At 40.5% G+C, this 19,766-nt stretch overlaps 1 protein-coding gene across 6 annotated transcripts in view; it reads left to right on the top strand.

Annotated features, from left to right (window-relative positions):
• LOC132397270 (uncharacterized) overlaps positions 1-19,766 on the top strand; it is a 255,037-nt gene that overhangs the window by 82,322 nt on the left and 152,949 nt on the right. The window contains exons 2-3 of one of the 6 annotated variants that reach the window (XR_009513325.1): positions 2,690-2,833; positions 8,924-9,636. The exons of 4 other annotated variants lie outside the window; for them this stretch is intronic. The gene's annotated coding sequence lies outside the window, so the exon portion shown is untranslated. Of the gene's footprint in view, positions 1-2,689; positions 2,834-8,923; positions 9,637-19,766 lie in introns of those variants that run through there. One more of the 6 variants, XR_009513324.1, reaches the window with a different exon arrangement.

Below are 19,766 nucleotides of genomic sequence, written 5' to 3'. Positions count from 1 at the left end.
GGATATAATGTATGTTTATAGATATTATATGTGTATCTGTGTGTGCATGCAAGTGTGTGTATCTAAACTGGCTCACTCTATTTCAGAGCTGACCAGATCAGTACTTCCATTTCATGGTGGGCTGCTTCAACTATAAATATTTACTTTTTTTCAGTTGTCAAAGTCGGCAAGCTTCAATAAATCAACTTTCTTACCTTCCACTTTTTTCTGATCCCATCCTTCCTCTCAATCTCATGCTTTGCTAAGGTTCCGTAGTCCTCTGACTTCCCCCTCCCTGACTCTGAGTAATCAGTTGTCAGCAAAGTCCTGGACTCTCGACTTGAATTCCCCTTTCCTCAGTAATTATCAGGTTCAGTTGGCTGCAAATCTCTTCTTCCTTTTCCTTGACTTCCACGCCCACTTCCTTGTCCAATTGTTTCCCCTGTATTGTAGTCCACTGTTCAGTAGCCAGAGATCTTTGATTCTTTCTTTCTGGCATTGTGCTCTTGTGGAATTTTTAGGCTGTGACACCGTCTGCTTCCTGGTCCATACTCAACGACCTCCTGCTCTTCTCAAGTGTTGATATCTCAAGTCCAACTAGGATATCGCCATTAAATCTGGTAACTAAAACTATTGCTGTTTAACAGATTGATTCTTGCCATGTGTAGGCTGATCACCACCTCTCTGCCACTTGTTTCCATCTTCCCAGAACTATAGCCTTTATACCAGATATTAAGCTATTGCTTCCGATCCTGTACTGGTCCCTTCTCCTCTGGAAATCTTACACTGGTTCACATGGTATCCCTCCCAATATGCACCAATCTTTTCCTGTTGCATGGAATTTTTATTAGAGTCCTAATGTAATTTTTCATTCTGTTGGCCATTATTTCCATTATTTATGTCAGTGACTTTTCTGATGAACATTGTTACTCAAATAGCTTCTTGGCTCTCTCTCCTTTTCACATTGGATGTCTGGTGCCTTTACACCTCCATGTCCATGTTGCTTCCTTGAACAGAGGCCCAAATAGTCACCATCCATCACAACTCCCCTACTTCCGGATCTGGTCTACTGTTCAACTTAGCTCACAGGCCATCAGGTTAACGTGCTGCTTATCTGTTTTCAGGAAGCTACAAGGATCACCTCAGGAGCACCAAGCCCAATGTTCCTCAAGTGGATGACCATGCTAGTCCACACTGGAACTTCCTCATATCTGCTCCTCCTTTAAGAGACAGACAACAAAGCACTCCCATCAATAAAGGGTCTTAAAACACCCAAGGCACACATCTAAAATCACAGGGTCCCTATTGAAACATACTTCACATTTAAAGATCAGTGAAGGAATAACTCTCAATGATGAACCACCTGACTGGCTGCATATATTACCAACTTCACTAAGGTAGATAATACAAATGAAGAACTACCAGAGTTTAATTTTACAAAGAGAGCCTTGAGAACTATTGGTAACAGGGGAGATGTGGCCACCTGGAGCATGAGGAATACTGTATGCCAAATTGTGACAGTAATCACACAAATCAAATCATCAGCCACATATTGACAACGTACCCTAAGAGCTTCATTCCTGGTGGAGAAACAAGCATCACATTCCCTCATCTCAAGCTAACGAATGGTTTGATAACCTTGTTATTGAACTCAGATTGGTTTCCCCTGCAATATGAAATATATATTTATAATATCCTTTGTCTGAGTAAGCTTGGTTTTCATTAATTTGAATCACTTATTTTCTGCACTAATTTTCACAAATAAGAATTGTTGCCATGGGAACCTATCTGGATCCCAGCTATCCCTGTGTTGAAACATGGAAATCCTGGTATTTACACCCTGCATTCTCAAAGGTTTCATCCCCACGCATTATTTTTACAAGATGCTCCTTTTAAAAAGGTCTCACTGAGTTTTTATAATGAAGGGGTAGACAAGCAATCTCAGTGTTTGAAGCTTCCATTTATCTCGTACCTTTAATTTCACAGAAAGAGAGAATTATAAGTATGAACAGCCCAAATGAAGGCCATTTGGCTGATATCAGCTCCACCAATAATTCTCACTGCCTTTTCCCTCAAAATTTCCTTTCAAATCTCTGCCTTCATGCATTTCTCCTTTGAAACAGTGTAAACTGTGGGATTGTTGTCAATAGACAGAGACCGAACTGATCCTATTTCACTTTCAATTCATTTTAATCTTGATTATTTTGGAGCTTTATCTTGCTACTTTTGGAGACATTTCAAAGTTCAAAGTAAATTTATTATCAAAGTACATGCATGTCACTACATCAGCCCTGTACTGTTGGATAGGGTAGCTTAAAGTGAAAAACTTTATCAAATAGCTACATTATTTTAAAACTGGCAAAGCAGTTTTAGGGACTTCGTTGTGGGATGCTGACGAGGAAAACTACTACACAGTTTTTGCACAATTGCTGTTTTGCTCGTTGGCAATAAATTGGTGCATTATTGCTTATGTTTACTGTCCAATCAAGCTCATTTTCCAACGTATTAATACAATGTAAGCAGCAGATGTTCAAGGGGGAAATTCAACATTACAGTTCACTTTGATAATGTCATTTGTCACTTTGTTAGTAAAACCTTATTGAAATAGAATGTAACAGAATGATTAATGAGATATTCAAAGCACGCATCAAATTGCATTCTTAATGGGTGTTGAAGTTGTGCAGTATTCTCTTATTTTCTGTTCTTAAAGGTGACCTGGAACCTCTGAGTATTTGGAAAAGCATGGTAATTTGGGGAATTTTAAAAAGAAGAGATTCTGCAAATACTGGAAATCCAGGGCCATAGAAACACAAAATGCTGCAGGAATTCAATAGATCTGGCAGCATCTATGGAAGTGAGTAACCAGTTGACTTTTCAGGCTGAGAGAATTTTGGGAGAAGCTAGGTGATCGAGCATCTACCACTGCAAATTTTCGTAGAACGAGGAGTTGAAGTCCAGGGATTGCATGCTACAGAATAGCCTTTCATAGCAGCCTACCTAACCCACACGACCTCTGAGTAAACTGGGCAGGCTCCTCGCACTGGTGAGGTAGGAGGGGCTGAGAATGAATGAAGAGAGACTGGCTACAGTCAGAAAGGTAGATGGGGATTTGTGACCTCTAGTGTTAGGATGAGCACTAGAGAGGGAGGGGTCAGTTGCATAATCAGGATGAAAGGCATGGATCGTGTTTATGACTGTGTTGTGGAATGGGTATCATGCCAGAATCAGAACTGGATTTATTATCACTGACATGAAAAATGTGATGATTTACAGCAGCAGTACAGTGTAGAGACAAAAATTACTATAAATTAACAAAGTAAATAAAAAGTGGAACAAAAAAGCAATAATGAGACAGGGGTCATAGATTATTGAGAAATCTGATAGTGGAGGGGAAGAAGCTATTCCTAAGTCATTGAGTGTGGATCTTCAGGCTCCTGTATCCCCTCTCTGATGGTAGAAATGAGAAGAGGGCATGTAACAGATAGTGAGGGCCCTTAATATTGGACACTACATTCTTGAGGCACTTCTTCTTAAAGATATCCTCGATGGTGGGGAGGATTGTGCATGTTATGCAGTTCACTGAGAGAACTCTCTGCAGTTTCTTGTGATCTTGTGAACTGGATGCTGCATACCAGGCTGTGATGCAACCTGTCAGAATGCTCTCCACTGTAGATCTATAGAAATTTGTTAGAGTCTTTGGTAACATATCAAATCTTGTCCAATTCTGAACAAAACAGGTATGGAGATGGTCGGAAGACCCGAAAAAGAGTCCTCACAAAGAGATAATTTCAATAAATGCAAGCTGATGCGAGCTAGCTTCAATGATACCTGTTCAAAGGAAAGACTTCTGAATAAAGATGTGGTCGTGGAGGGAAACGATATGGAACAGCATTGCACTCAGCTCAAAATTCATTGACATTAGCTCATCTGGGACATTGCTGGCAATTAATCATTTAATCTTGCAGAGCGTAACACCCAAAAGCAGGTTTGCAGACCTAAGTGCCTGAAAGAGAGGTTGCCATAAGAGTGAATGTTCCTGAAAGGCTGATCAACAATGAGAAGGAATCAAACTGCAAATTGGGAGAGTAGAGCAGGATTCCTTTGAGATGGAAATTCTAGATGAGAGGTTTAGTTGAATCACACACTAATTAATATGCGTAATTCTGGGGGTGCTGGGAACCTGGAAGTGTTGTGCTGGAAATATCCAGCAGGCCTGATAACCTTTGAAAAGAGAGAAAAAGCCAAAACTTTTCAGGCTAAGACATTGCGTTAAATTTTACTAAGATAACTGAATTAATCGAACAAACAAAGGGATCCGGCCCGAAATGTCGTCACTACCTCCTCCCATAGATGCTGTCTGGCCTGCTGAGTTCTGCCACCATTTTGTGTTTTTAATCAAACAAACAGTTGGCGTTCAGAAGAGTCTATTCCCCACACCCCACACTCCCCCAGAATCATCTGAGCTCTGCTCCTATCCCTGATTACCTAAATAGCCCTGCTTCCCCAGACTGTAATTTCCTGGGATAAAAGACTTCCATCAGTCACGCACTCACTCCAGTTTCTTCTGGCTGCAATGGTGAAGGACACTTGAATTTCTTAGCACCTGTATAATTCCAGGTGGTAGCAGCCTTCGCATGACTGAGCTTGCTGTCACAGGTGGGTGTCACAAATGCCCTTTACCCCTTGCTTCCTCACACCCATCTGGAAGGGACTCGTGCTTCCTTGCTGGCTGCCCTGTTGAACATTTTACATAAGCCTTAACTTATGATAGGAGCAGGAAGAAAGAAAGGAGGAAGATGATGGTGACACACAGAAAATGAAGGGGGGGTGGCACTGTTGGAGCATGGCAGAAAATCCTGAGATTCACCTATATATCCTGTGCCTCCAGTTCAGAACATGGACAGCTAGCCTGTGTCTGAATGAAGAAAGACAATGCCACCATTTAAATTGGAATGCTAGGTCACAAGTCACCATTGTGCCACACCATTGTTCAGCCAAAGATCGGTTGCATAGAGAAGAAGCCATTTGTCTGAATTTATTATTATCACCTATTCTCCTGGCAGAAATGCCTTTGTGATCACCATTGAGCAGGGAATTACCCCTGGTACTTAAATACTTCAGCTATCAAAGCATCTTGATAGTTAGTGTTGGTCAGTTTTAATAAGTGCTTAGGACTTGTGAAGCACATCACTCACACTTAACATTTACTAACAGGACAATTCCAGGACTGTTGTCCCCAAAACAGAAAATCTCACACCCATGAGATAAGTTTGCACGGAGCAATTTTTGCAAATGTTATGAGCTAATGACCTTCATGGAGAAACCTTGTCATATTATTTAGGGTGCTTTGCACTATGTAAGAATAACTGAAACCTCAGAAATCTCTACAGATTATAATCAGTTTTGAAATAGAAATAATATCAGTTAGCTGTCATCGCTGATATAGGTCTCTTGTCTAAACTTTGAAAAATACACAATATTCTTGAAGCAGCATTTGGTCTGATACAAAATGTAATAGCTTCATTTTCCTTCATATATATATTTGATATATTTGTTCTCCTTACAATGTTTTAGAATTAAACTGAAATTAATCAGTGTGTGAGTGTTGATAATTAAGCACACATCATTTTCCAGGAGTATTGAATATTAGAAATTGTGATTTTAATTACAGTCCAACCCCCCCACTTTATTTAAAATGCACAATTTTTTTAACAGACCTTAAGTTTTGCTCTACTTGCCCATGATTCTTTAAGAAAGCTCCACTGGGTAAACTGCAGCAGCACAGATTGTGACAGTGACACATTCTTTATATTTCCTCTCATCCTCGTCCCTCGATCTGAAATAACAACAAATGCTTTTTTTGAAATTGCAAGAAAAAATAAGAAAGGTCTAAGTCCTTTGTGGCTTTCTAGTCATTCCTTAAAGGAAGAGTCACAATAAGACCGGGAAGAAAATTAATATTCACTGATTTAATAAAGAGAGCCTCCCAGGCACCAATGGACAACCCAAGCTAATTGTTCATACATAAGGACTTGTCTTCCTGGAGGGACAAACCATTTTAATCACAAATATGGGAATACTTTATGAAATGAAATCAGTTTAGATTGTCAATGCTGATTTGATACAGATTGGCACTTCTCTCACCCAATTTACTTAGTTTTAAAAAAAGCTTGACACTACCCACTGCTCGCATGAAGAAATTGATCTAATTTTCTTTACTGTGCTAAAAGCTGCAATATACTATAATTACCAGATGACCATTCAGGAACCACCAGGAGCATTTCTTACCAGTGGAATAACTCAACACACCAATGCTCAAACTTGTGACCATGCCAGTCTCTTGACATTTGTAAGAAACTAAATCTATTGAAAACTTCATTGAAACCTCTTGCAAATAATTGTGAAGACTCCATATTTGTAACGTCAGGCTGACTTCCCACACAGATCTTGACTGACCCATTGAACTGCTATTTCCACAGTCTTTGCTGTTGTTTCAGCTTCCTAGCCACTCTGCTTCCACATGGATACCTTCAATATCCATTCATGTCCCTGAAGGCTTCTACGATGGGAAGATCAGAAAATCCCTTTTTCTATATACCATGCGCTGCGGCTCACATTGTTTTAGAGGAAACATAGAATACTAGTTGGCTTTATAAAATTTATAAGCCATTCCAAAATCCAATTGAAAGAAATTCACCTCATTATAACAAGAGAAAATTATTTTAAATAATCAACCCACTAAATGGTAGCTTGGTTGATTCACATTTGATTTTAACCCTAGGTCAAGAGAGTGGGTTGGAGGAAGGAAGGGAGCCAAGAGTTACACAGGTGGAAGGATCCAGGTCTGCATGTTTGTTGAATTTTAACTGGGGCTTTTTTACCATATTTCATCATGATTTCCACCTGAACTTATAAGGATGCAAGGGCAGCATTTGATAGGATAGTGGTAGCATTTATTGTCCACTCATAATTGTCCTTAAGAAAGCAAATCTCCATGACCCATCTGCTGAAAATGTTCCTACGGTGCTTTTGGGTAGATAGATCCACAGTTTAAACTAGTAACAAGGAAGGTCTAGTATGGAGGGGGATCTGCAGGCGGTGAAGCTCTTACACTCGTCCTCCTGGATGTTAAGTTGAATGAAACATAAGCAGGGCCTTTCATAAGGTTCTGCATGGAAAGGATGTCAAGAAGGTGCAATCATTTGCCATTCAGGATGAGGTATTAAATTGGCTTCTCTGGGAGAAGCCAAAGAGTGGTAGTAAATGGTTGCCTTTCTGACTGGAGGCCTGTGACTAGTGGAGTGCCACAGGGATCAGTGAAAGGTCTGTTGCTGTTGGTCATCTATATTAACTATCTGGATGATAAAGTAGTAAACTGGATTAGAAAATTTGCAGATGACACCAAGACTGAAGCATAGTGGACAGCGAGGAAGACTATCAAAGCTTCTGGTAGGATATGGATTAGCAGGAGAAAATAGCTGAAAATGGCAGATGGAATTTAACGCAGACAAGTGTGAGATATCACACCTTGGGAGGGTAACCCAGGGTAAGACTTTCACAGTGATTGGCAGGGCACTGAGGATATCTATAATCCATTGAAAGTGATGTCACAGGTAGATAGGGTTGTGAAGAAAGCTTTTGGCACATTGGCCTTTGTTTTGAATACTATGTTGACTTTATTGGGATATTATGTTGAGCTGGCATAAGACACTGATGAGGCCTATTTTGAAGTAGTGTGTGTAGTTCTGGTCACTTACCTGCAGAAATGATGTCAATAAGATTGAAAGAGTACAAAGAAAATTTACAAGGATGTTGCCACAACTTCAGGACTTGAGTTAAAGGGAAAGGTTGAGTAGGTTTAGCACTTTATTCCCTAGGGCATAGGAGAATGGGGGGTGATTTGATGGAGCTATACAGAATTATGAGGGGTATAGAGAGGGTAAATGCAAGCAGGCTTTTTTAAGGTTGGTGAGGTTGGTGTTACTAGATCACGGGTTAAGAGAGAAAGATGAAATGCTTAAGGGGAACATAACTGAGAACTTTTTCACTCAGACAGTGTTGAGAATGTGGAACAAAGTGCCTGTGAAAGTGATTGATGCAGGTTTGATTTCAACATTTAAGATTTCAATAAGTACATGGATGGGAGGGGTATGGAAGGCGATGGTCCAGGTTCAGGTCATTGTGACCAGGCGGATTAAAAGCTTGGCATGGACTAGATGGGTCAAGTGGTCCCATCTATGTTCTATGACTAAATACTGATTCAAATGCATGACTACAGGGATGCTAGAAACCTGGAAAGGGCATACTGAAATTATCCAGCAGGCCCGATAATATTTGAGAAGAGAAAAGCTTTTCAGGTCAAGACGTTGCATCAAGTTTTAGTAAAGTAACTATATTTATCAAATTGTTGGTGCTCAGAAGGGTTTATCCATTCCAAGAATCCTTTGAGATAGGCTCCTATCTCCAATTAACTAAGTAGCACTGCTTCTCTAGACTGTAATTTCTCAGCATCAGAAGTGGTGCATCAGCGATGTACTCACCTGCTTGAGGTGGTGAGTTATGGAGGTGCTGTCTAGGAAGGCTGCGTCAGTAGTTAAAGTGGTTATTGTGGATGTTACACACAGCAACCAATGTGCCCCGTTGGTGAAGAGAATGAAAATTGATAGTACGCTAATTAAGTTGCCTGCTTCAATCTTAACAGTGTCCAGCTTCTTGAAAATTGCTTGCATTATATTAATGCAGGAAAGTGGAGAGTTTTGTTTTGCATGGCTAACTTCTGTTCTGCAGATGGTAGAACAGTCATAAAATGTTCGGAAATGAGCCACTCTTCATATTCCAAGAGCTTGAAAAGATGGCATTGGAGGTTTTTGCAGACACCAAAGGCTCTCCCACTTCACCCACAAAACAGCTTAGTCTTTTCTCATCTTTTTCTTTTCTTTTCAAGGTGGATGGGATCCTGTCAGAGTCTGTGATCTACAGCTGCTGCTTGAACTATGGTTCGTCATGTGCAGGTTCTTGGACTCGCTGTGCGACCTGCCGTTTCGACATTTCCAGGAGCAACTGGAAGACGTGTGACTTCAGGGTGTGGCCTCGTGGATGACCCGGCTCTTCGCTGATGTCGCTGACTGAAGTGTGGCGGGAGACTGAAACATCAAGACAGCAGGTGGTGTGCGCTGCAATCGGAGGAAGGCCCCTGTACTTGAGTGATCCTCCTTCTCTCTCTCTGTTTGGTGTTGAGTGACAGCCTGTCAGTCCTTGAGTTGAGGGACTTGGAGAGGTGATGTAGAGAAGATTGTAACACCAAAACAGCAGGCTGCTGATCTCTTGCTCTCGCTGTTACGGGAGTGACCTCTCTCTCCTTTGCTCATGAGAGAGAGTCTGTCTGAGATACCAAACTGTTTGGATGGATTGTGGTTCTTGATGAAATCTAGATCAAGGTCTCTCTGGAAGGCTTTACTATTGCATGCATGGTGGGGAGAAGGTGGAGGGTGCTGCTGCTTGTGCGTGGGATGGCGAGGGAGGTTTGTGGTTCTGATGTCTCTGTCATTCATTCTTTGGGCCTTTTTTCTGTTTCATGGATATCTGTGAAGAGTAAGAGTCTCACGTTGTATACTATATACATTCTCTGATATTAAATTGAACCACTGAACCAATGAAGCCTGGTCTCTAATCTGGTCATATATTGTTAATGATATAAGCTGAACTGATTTTATTGAATAGAAAATCAAACTAAATTTATGCTTTCAGATACTTTTACTCCCTGTCCTACTTTATAAATAAAAATTATATAATGCCAAGTTGGGAACCGAAGATCAAATGGGAGTGAAGAAATGAAAGAAATGAGCATTACAAAGAAAATACAGCCAGAAAAAGTAAGACCATGAGATATAGGAGCAGAATTTGGCCATTGGCCCATTCAATCTGCGCCATCATTTCATCATGGTTGATCCTGTTTTCCTCTCAGCCCCAATCTCCTGCATTCTAACCCCCCTCCATATTCCTTCATGCCCTGACCAATAACAATCTATCAACCTATTCCATAAATATACATGAAGACTTGGCCTCTGCAGCTACCTGTGGCAAAGAATTCCACAGATTCACCACTCTCTGGCTAAAGAAATTCCTCCTCATCTCTGCTCTAAAAGTACGCCGCTCTATTCTGAGACTGTGTCCTCTCGCCTTAGCACTCCCGCCATAGGAAACATCCTCTCTACATCCACTCTATCAAGGCCTTTCACCATTCAGTAGGTTTCAATGATATCACTCCTTATTCTTCTGAGTTCCTTTGAATACAGACCCAGAGCACTCAGACTGTTTTCATATGACAAGCCAAGTGAATCTGGAATCATTTTCATGAACCTCCTTAGATTCTTCTCCAGTTTCAGCACATCCTTTCTAATACCTGCTCACAATACTCCAAGTGAGGCCTGATCAGTGCTTTATAAAGTCTCAACATTACATCATTTCTTTTATAGTCTAGTCTTCTTGAAAAAAATAGCAACATTGCATTTGCCTTCCTCACCACAAACTCAACCTGCAGGTTAACCTTTAGGGAATTTTGCACAACAACACCCAAGTCCCTTTGCACCTCAGATTTTTGAATTTTCTTTCCTTTTAGAAAATAGCCCTTTTATGTCTTCTACTAAAGTGCATGATCTTACACTTCCCAACACTGTATTCCATCTACTATTTCTTTACCCATTCTCCTAATCTGTCTAAGTCCTCCTGGAACCTCTCTACTTCCTCAAAACTACCTGCCCTTCCACCTATCTTCATATGATCTGCAAATGTTGCAAAAGTGTAAAAATAATCTGTCCCAACACAGTCCACTGTGAAACACCACTAGTCACCAGCAGCCAACTAGAAAAGGCTCCCTTTATTCCCACTCTTTGCCTCCTGTCAATCAGCCACTGCTTTATCCATGCTAGAATCTTTCCTGTAATACCATGGGCTTGTAGCTTGTTAAGCAGCCTCATGTGCGGCACCTTGTCAAAGGCCTTCTGAAAATCTAGGTACACAACATCAACTAATTCTCCTTTGTCTATCCTGCTTGCTATTTCTTCAAAGAATTCTAACAGATTTGTCAGGCAAGATTTTCCCTCGAGGAAACCATGTTGACTACAGCCTATTTTATCATGCACCTCCAAGTACAACAAAAACACATCCTTAACTATCAACTCCAACATCTTCCCAATCTCTGAGGTCAAACTAACTGGCCTATAATTTCCTTTCTTCTGCCTCTAGTACTGAAAGCTGATAAAACCCCATGAAATGGTGATTAGCATTCCAGAAGTCTAAAGAGGTAGCTGTGGAAATATTAGATCCATTGTTATCATATTAGGGAATTCCACAGATAGTTGAAGAGTGGAATAAAGTCCTTACAGAAGGCAAGGTAAGAGTAAGCAAGGAAGAGTCAATATAGTTATGGAAGTTGGTAGGGTAATAATGGATCTTAGTAGCCAAGTTGGTAAATTGGTTTACTATTGTCACATGAACTGAGGTATAGTGAAAAAATTGTCTTGCATACTATTCATACCAATTCATTGTTAAGGTGTATTGAAGTAGCACAGCGTTAAAAAAAACAGTTTTTAAAATTTGTACTGCCTTAGTGCATATAATTAAGCATTATTAGGGGTGGATGGAGTGTCCAGGGAGAGGTTGCACCTCTGGTGACAGGCTTGTTGTGCTCCGCCCAGGGGCAGCTCATCCACCTTTGGTTCCCCAACTGCCTCCCAGCTCTCACCTGTGACTCCAACCAACTGTTTGTGACGGTGGCCACATCCCGGTACACCACTTCGACAGTTGGGCTGAACCAGGTGAGGGTAGCTGGGAACCTCCAACCCCAGTGAGACAGGGATATGTCTACCCCAGCATGTGAAGCCAGTTCTGGCGTACTGGGCGGATGAGATCAACTAAAAGAACCAACTGCCAAGAAGGCGGTGCTGCCACGCTTCATGGAAGGCAAAGGGCATGACACGAGGGTGATCCACTGCAGCCGAAGAAGCCTTCAGTCATGACGATTTTTTCGACCAAGGTTTCTGAGGCCGAGATGTGGAATTGCCCCAGTGCAGTGGCTTTTTCACTATAAAACTCCTCCCGCACAGGTTACGTCATTGTTGGAAACAATGGACAACCAACACAGTTACAGAGAAAGTACAGTGCAGTTAGACAATAAGGTGCAAGGTCATAACAATGTAGATTGTGAGGTCAAGAATCAATCCTATTGTACTGTTCAAGGAGCTGTTCAATAGTTCTATAACAGTGGGATAGAAGCTATCCTTGAGTCTGGTGGTAGGTATTTTCAGGCTTTTGTATCATCTGCCCAATTGGAGGGGTGAGAAGAGAGAATGTCTGAGAGTGTGTGGGTTCTTTGATTCTGCTGATTGCTTTACAGAGGCAGCGAGAGGTGTGCGGACAAAGTTTATGGAGGAGAGACTAGTTTCTATGATATGCTGAGCTGTGCCCACAACTCTCTGCAGTTTCTAATGATTCTTGATACACTTACTCATTGACATCTCTGAGGAAATTAGCTGCTAATAAGGGCCAATCCTTTTCCCCAGATAATGTTAACTTGCAAAGGAGATAATCAGTGGTTGTGTCATGAAGAAATCCAAATGCAGTTTGTTTCAGTGTTGGAAAAGAGCAAGTTTTACCTCTTTGACATGAGAACGAAGACACTTGAATGGGAAAGTCCCTTGAGATTCTGACGGATTTTTTTATACCTCTAGGCTGTTGACATGCTAATATCAGAATTTGGCAGAACAAAATAAACTTAATATATTTGGTAACTATGAGCTTTACCATATTTAAAAGGCAGGAAATAAATAAGAAAAACCTACAAATATCCTTCAGATCTCACAGTGTTAACATGAGCTCAAATCCATCAGTCCCAGAATGTTTTAACGGATTATTGTACAACCTCGATAATGAGAACCATTTTAGCTGGTCCCAGTGGAGTTCTTACTAATGAAGTTCATCTGTAAGTAAGAAAATTAAGATAAAACTATACTGCAGGGAAAACAGTTCTGTGGTTTATAAATATTCAGTAGTGCTCATTCGTGATGTTTCTTGCAGGGAATAATGGGATAGAGAAAGAGTTAGAGCTACATTAACAATGAACTAGAAAACATGTGGTGGATCAGGTTTTAACTTACCGTGGAGGCCTGTATCCTGGGGCAAACAATTTAAACTAAGCCATAGTATCTAGATTTCTCATCAACAATGATAATACCTTGAAAGCCTAATCCCTCATCTACTTCCTTTTGAAAAAAAAAGATAAATAATATAAAATGGCTTCTGGAATAAGACCATTAGGGCTTTCACCCACAATTTGTAATTTACCTGAGGCATCACATCTTTTTTCTAACCTATTGAAAACAGCTGATATTTAAGCCAAAGAACAAAAATGTTATCAATGCTGCAAAGTGAATTTTAAGGTGTGGAAAGAATTCTGTTTCCTGGTTATGAGCAGAAACACGGACAATTTAGATTCTTGCAGAAAATGGTTTCCCAGCTTTAGACAGATGCTGTTGCTTCTGCAGGGTAATACAGACCATGGAAACCCCTTTGATATCCCTTAAGTAGAGGTGTGAAAACCACAAATTGCCCATTAAGTAGTTATGGTTGATGACCCATTTGCAGGCAGATCATTCAATACTGAGAAGTCCTGTTGGCTGAAAAAAAGCTATTTAATATACACTGAATGCCTGCATTGCGAGATAGAACTCTATTGCCACAGCTCAGTAGGTATGCTGCAATCTGTCTGCCAGTGGGCTTTAGGGAGCGGGTACTTTAAATTTACTCTTGTTTCACTGCTGTGGAGTAAACACATAACTGTGCTTATTTCAGGCACTAGCTGACAGTAACTCTCTATCATTACCCAAACCTGGTATCCCACTTTCAGTCTGTTCAGATTGAATAGCTGTGATCTTTTGTGATGAAACAAAAGGAATTATATGCATAATGAGAAGGGACCTTGGATTTAAAATGGATTTGTTTAACCCTGTGTCAAGAAAGCACTGAGCAATGAATCAGAATCAGGTTTAACATCACAGTCATTTGTCGTGAAATTTGTTAACTTTACAGCACCAATACAATGAAATAAATGATAAATAAATGCAGAGAAAAATAATTTAGTTACGTTAAGTATATACATATGTCAACCAAATAGTTAAGTAAAAATAAGTAGTGAAAAAAAACAGAAATAAAGAAGTGGTGAGGTAGTGTTCATAGGTTTAACGTCCATTTAGAAATTGGATGGCAGAGGGGAAGAAGCTGTACCTGAATTGCTGAGTGTGTGCCTTCAGGCTTCTGTACCTCCTACCTGATGGTAACAGTGTGAAGAGGGAACATTTGGGTGCTGAGGATCCTTAATGACGAACACCGCTTTCCTAAGGCATCGCTCCTTGAAGATATCTTGGATACTACAGACCCATGATCGAGCTGACTAATTTTACAAGTTTTTGCAACTTATTTCGATTCTGTGCAGAAGCCCCTCCCCCCCACCCACCCATAGCAAATGGTGACATAGCCAGTCAGAATGTTATCCATGATACACCTGCAGAAGTTTTCAAGTGTTTTAGTTGACAAACCGAATCTCCTTAAATTCTGAATGAAATATAACCGTGGTCTTGCTTTTTAGTTGCTGCATCAATATGTTGTGTCCAGGTTAGGTCCTCAGGGATGTTGGTACCCAGGAACTTGAAATTTCTCACTCTTCTCACTTCTGATCCCTCTGTGAGGATTGGTTTGTGTTTCATTGTCTTACCCTTCCTGAAGTCCACAGTCAGTTCTTTGGTCCTGCTGACATTGAGTGCAAGACCAAAGTATGTGGTATTGACTCATTCCTTTCCCAAGTGGACTTGAATTACTTCCATTTTAAAGTGTAGGCATATCTTATGTAAGCTATGTAACATTCCAAGAGGAACGGACAGGGTTGCTGTTTCCTCTGAATGGTGAGTCTAGTCCTAAACCAAAGAATGGTTGTAGCTTCTCATCAGTCCCAAGTTGCAAAGGATGCAGCTGGAGGTAAATGAATCTTATGTAGTGAATTATGAGTTTTTCTTAGTGCTTTTATAAACTTTTGTAATGATCCTTCTGGGCTTCTAGAATGCCTGGTACTATTCCAGTTTGGACTTTTCACCCAGTTCACCAATTAATGTCCCCCCCCCCCCATGGATATCCACCTTATCCCAAATGGCACACTTGTTGTTGGCCTCTTGTTGCCCAGATTAGTACACTGTACATTCCTTTCCCTCTTTTCTGGAGGAAAATGACTGATCTGTTGTCCCTGACTCCAAGACTGACTTGATGTGTTGGTGTATGAACAACTGCCTAACCTATCATATACCTCCAGATGTGGCTTGAAATGACCTTCTGCATGAAGGTAGCATTATCAAGGTATCTCAGCAGCCATGTGACCTCCTACTATTCTGTTAGGTTCTTAAATCCTTTTTAACAATGCCCAATGGAGAATCCGTGATGTTCTGCTACTTCAACCTGACATCTGAGCTGAAGTTATAATTAACCTGTCAGTCAGACCTCATCAGGAACAGCAAAACCAAAATGGTAAGCTTTATATTTGCTTTCAGTTTTTTTGAGCATAACTGGTATGTCTCTGAGCCCTTCTAAAAACAAATTTGTCCTGGGTACTCCTGTGTTTTCCAAACTCACCAATAGGGATTTATCACTTAGAGCTCTTAGTTAATATCCTTCTGTTCCTGTCAACGGCGGTTTCCCTGCTGGAAATTGGTTGGAAAGTTGGCACAAATCTTGTAGATTTGGCACAGAGTGAGCCATTAATATCGGTCAAGCACTCTGAAGAGCTGGCATAGTTTCTTGTTATGCCTATAGTTTTTACATAAGGAAGGAGGGAATCAGAGAGAGAGTGTCAGAAAACAATTCAAGTGCGAAATCGATATTAAACTCTAATGAGATGCAGCAGGTGTATTTGGGGAAGTCCCCTGAGGGGAAAATAAATCATCTCTCCTTCCTCCCTGTACCTGGTTTGCATTGGTGCATTGTTTGCTTAGTTTTCTGTACTATCAAGGAATATCGTTAGGCATACAAGTGCCAGACTTGTAATTATTCCAGGAACTTGGACAACCTCTTGGGATTCCTATGTGGATGTTTGGTGGAATAATTTAACTAGATTTCAAAACATTAGCTCACTAAAGTAACATGCTTTCCCTCTCTAAGCACAAGAATTGATGTTTTATCTGAGCAAATGACCTTTACAGTTGCATCGTAGCGACCTGAGACCGGCATACCATTAATTCATCAGAATTTGTTGAGATGCTTAGGCTCTGAGTGTTATCTGGCATCCAGTTGGCTGAAATCTTTGAAATCCCAGTTGTTTCACACCATCAAGTTTTCCCTCTTCTTTCTATAGTGAGAATGACAAGTCTTCTCCCTGTCAGAAAAGATCAATGTCATCATCCAGACCAATTAAGGCATAAGTTAATGAGCTCCCACTACCCAATGTCCCACCATTTCTAAATTTCCTCCTTACCTTCAGCACAGCTCTTGGCAGGTAAGATTTGGTGGCCATGCTGAGCACTGTTGGTCATTGAAGCTATTTTCTCAAGAACACCAGACTGGATTTAAATACTAATTTTGATGGGCTTCCGGTGAACTGACATCCTACATCCCAGCTCCCCATCTCCATCTACACTTTCCCTGCCTTATATCATCAATGAGCAAACTGAGCTTTGCTGCACTAAAGCAAAGAAGATTGAAATGGTGTTAGATTTGGAAATATTGATAAAAATGGATCTTAAGTGGCTTTGTACATCACCCAATACTTGTATTTGCCAGTAGGTGCATTGAGCAGTGAAGCTATGTTGCACTTATGTTGCATAAGAGATTTGAGAATAAGAGCAAAGATAAGTTACTACAATTATAAAGTGTCCTGGTGTTTTTCTTATCAATAAAGGATGTTTTGAAGACCTAACCTAGTCCCAACGTATCAATGCAGCTACAAAGAAGGCAAAGCAGAGTATATACTTCATTAGAAGTTTGAAGAGATTGGGCATATCAACAAAAACACTCACAAATTTCTATAAATGTACCATGGAGAGCAATCTGACAGCCTGCATCACTGTCTGGTATGGTGGGGGGGAGGGGGAATGGTGAGAGGGGGCTACTACACAGGACCAAAAGAAGCCACAGAGGGTGGTAAATTCAGTTGGCTCCAAAGTACCCAGGACATCTTCAAGGAGGGGTATCTCAGAAAGGCAGTGTCCATTATTAAACACACCCAGCGTCCAGGGTGTGCCCTTTTTTCACTGTTATCATCAGGTAGGAAGTACAGAAGCATGAAGGCACACACTGAGCGATTCAGGAACAGCTTCTTCCTCTCTGCCATCCGATTTCTAAATGGATGTTGATCTTGTGAACACTACCTTACTTTTTAAATATATATTATTTCTGTTTTTGCACGATACAAATCTATTCATTATACATATACAGTAATTGATTGATTGATTTTTCTGCTAGATTATGTATTGCATTGAACTGCTGCTGCTGAGTTAACAAATTTCATGACATATGCTGGTGATAATAAACCTGATTCTGATACTTGCCAAAAATGGCCTGCAGTAAAAGTTTACCAAACTGAATCTGAGGATGATGGCACTCAGGGGAGTATTGGTTTATACACACTCGAATTTAGAAGAATGAGAATTGAAAGATTCTGACAGGGCCCAATGCAGGGGAGATATTTTCTCAGGCTGGATTGTCCAGAACATGGAATCATAATCTCAGGGTATAGGTTTAAAGAAAATTTGGAATGAGATGTGGAGAAATTTATTGACAAAGAATGCAGTGAACATGTAGAATTGTTATTCCAAAAAGAGGATAAGTGAAGGATCTGGCAGGCAAATTGAAAAAATATTGCAGGATATTTTATAGGTATTTTAAGAGTCAACAGGTGGCCAAATAGAAAATACAGTACGTCCTTTGAAAAATCAATGTGACCATCTGTGTGTGAAATCTAAGGAAATGGGAGAGATTTTTAAGGAATATTTTTATTCAGATTTTACTGTGAAGAAAAGAATGGAGGCTAAGGAAATGAGAGGTGATGTCTCTTTGCACCACATATGAATTAGTAAGGATGTTGGAGACTTTATAATGTATTACAGTTGATAAATTCCATTCTTGGACTTTGTGAGAAGCTAGAGAAGACATTCAGAAGCCCTCGCAGGGATTTTTGCTTCATCTTGCGCCAGAGATGAGATTCTAGAGGACTGGAATGTGGCTAATGTGGTACCATGATTTAAAAAATGTAACAAAACTGCAGGCTGGTGAGTCCGACAGCAATGGTGGGTAAATTGCTGCTGGAATTCCAAGGACCAGGATCTACCAACATTAGAAGAGAGAGGGTCTGACTCTGGAGAAACAGCATGAATTTGTGCATGGGAAGATGAGGATAGGGCTGTGGGATCTGTATATACATTTTAGCAAGGGCTTTAACAATATTATTTATGGCAGGCTAGTCTGGAAGGATAGGTTGCAGAGGATCCAGGGAGAGATGGCTGATAGGATTCTTAATTGCCTCAGTGGTAGCAAGCAGGGGTGATGGTCAAGGGCTGGATCTCAGACTGAAAGCCTTTATCTCATGGTGTGCCACCAGAGTTGGTGCTGGGACATTTATTTGTCATTTATATAAATGATTTGAATGTAAATGTACAAGGCATGGTTATTAAGTTTGTTGATAAACCTGAAATAGCTGGTGTTGTAGCCACATAGAAGTTTATGAAACAATTGTAGTGGGATCTTCATCAGCTAGTTATGTAGGCTGAGGACTGGCAAATGACTTTCATTCCAGATAAATACCAGGCTTTGAATTTTAGGAGATCAAACCAGGTTAAGACTTGTACAGTGAGTAGAAGCGTGTGTTGTAAGGGCGGAGGGACACAAAATTGCAAGTTCACTAAAAGTGGTGTCTCATGTAGTGAAGAAGGCTTTTGGCATGCTGGTCTTCAGCAGCTAGGGCACTGACCATAAGTTGGGAAGTTACTTATATTACTGTTATATAAAACATTAGTGAGGTCGCACTTAGAATATAATCTACATTTTTGGGAAGGATATTCCTGAACTAGAAATAATGCAGAAAGGATTTACTAGGGTGTTACTTGGATATAAAGGCCTCAGTTACAAGGAGAGCTAGTGTAGACTAGGGCTTTATTCTCTTTATGGGAGATTGAGGAGTGACCTGATAGAGTTATAAAAGATCATAAGGGCCATATACAGGGTGAAAACAATAGTCTTTTTCCTAAGGGGGAGGTGTTAAAAACAATAAGGCTTTGGTTTAAGATTAGAGGCAGGGTGTCATAGACCGCTTTCTTCACACAAACGATAGTGCATATTTGGATTGAGCTGAAAGAAATAGTGGATGAAAGGAGCACGTTAGCAACATTTAAAAGCCACCTAGGTAAGGACATGGATAGAAGGGATAAAGGAGTCTCTGGGCCAAGCATGAGAAGATGGGGCTAGCTTGCTGAGCAACACAGTCAGTGCTGAAGAGCCTGTTCCCATGCTGTAAGACTCAATGATTCCAGTATAGTGTAAATTTCAAGTAGATGAATATTGTTAAGAAGGAACTACACAAAATTCTGAGTACAAAAAGCTTAATAGAGCAGAGGGAGACAGCAGGAATATGGTGTTAGCATAGAAGGTCAGCTATAGAGGAGCTGAGGCCAGCATACATCTGCTATGATCACACGGAAGAGCAGAGCCGTTTTGAGGAGCCAAATGGCCTACTCCTTCTCCTATTTTTGTATACTTTT

The sequence above is a fragment of the Hypanus sabinus genome, chromosome 7, assembly GCF_030144855.1.
Source record: "Hypanus sabinus isolate sHypSab1 chromosome 7, sHypSab1.hap1, whole genome shotgun sequence".
Lineage (NCBI taxonomy): Eukaryota > Metazoa > Chordata > Chondrichthyes > Myliobatiformes > Dasyatidae > Hypanus > Hypanus sabinus.
The sequence above is the reverse complement of the archived record's forward strand: the minus strand, read 5'-3'. Positions and strand labels throughout refer to the sequence as shown.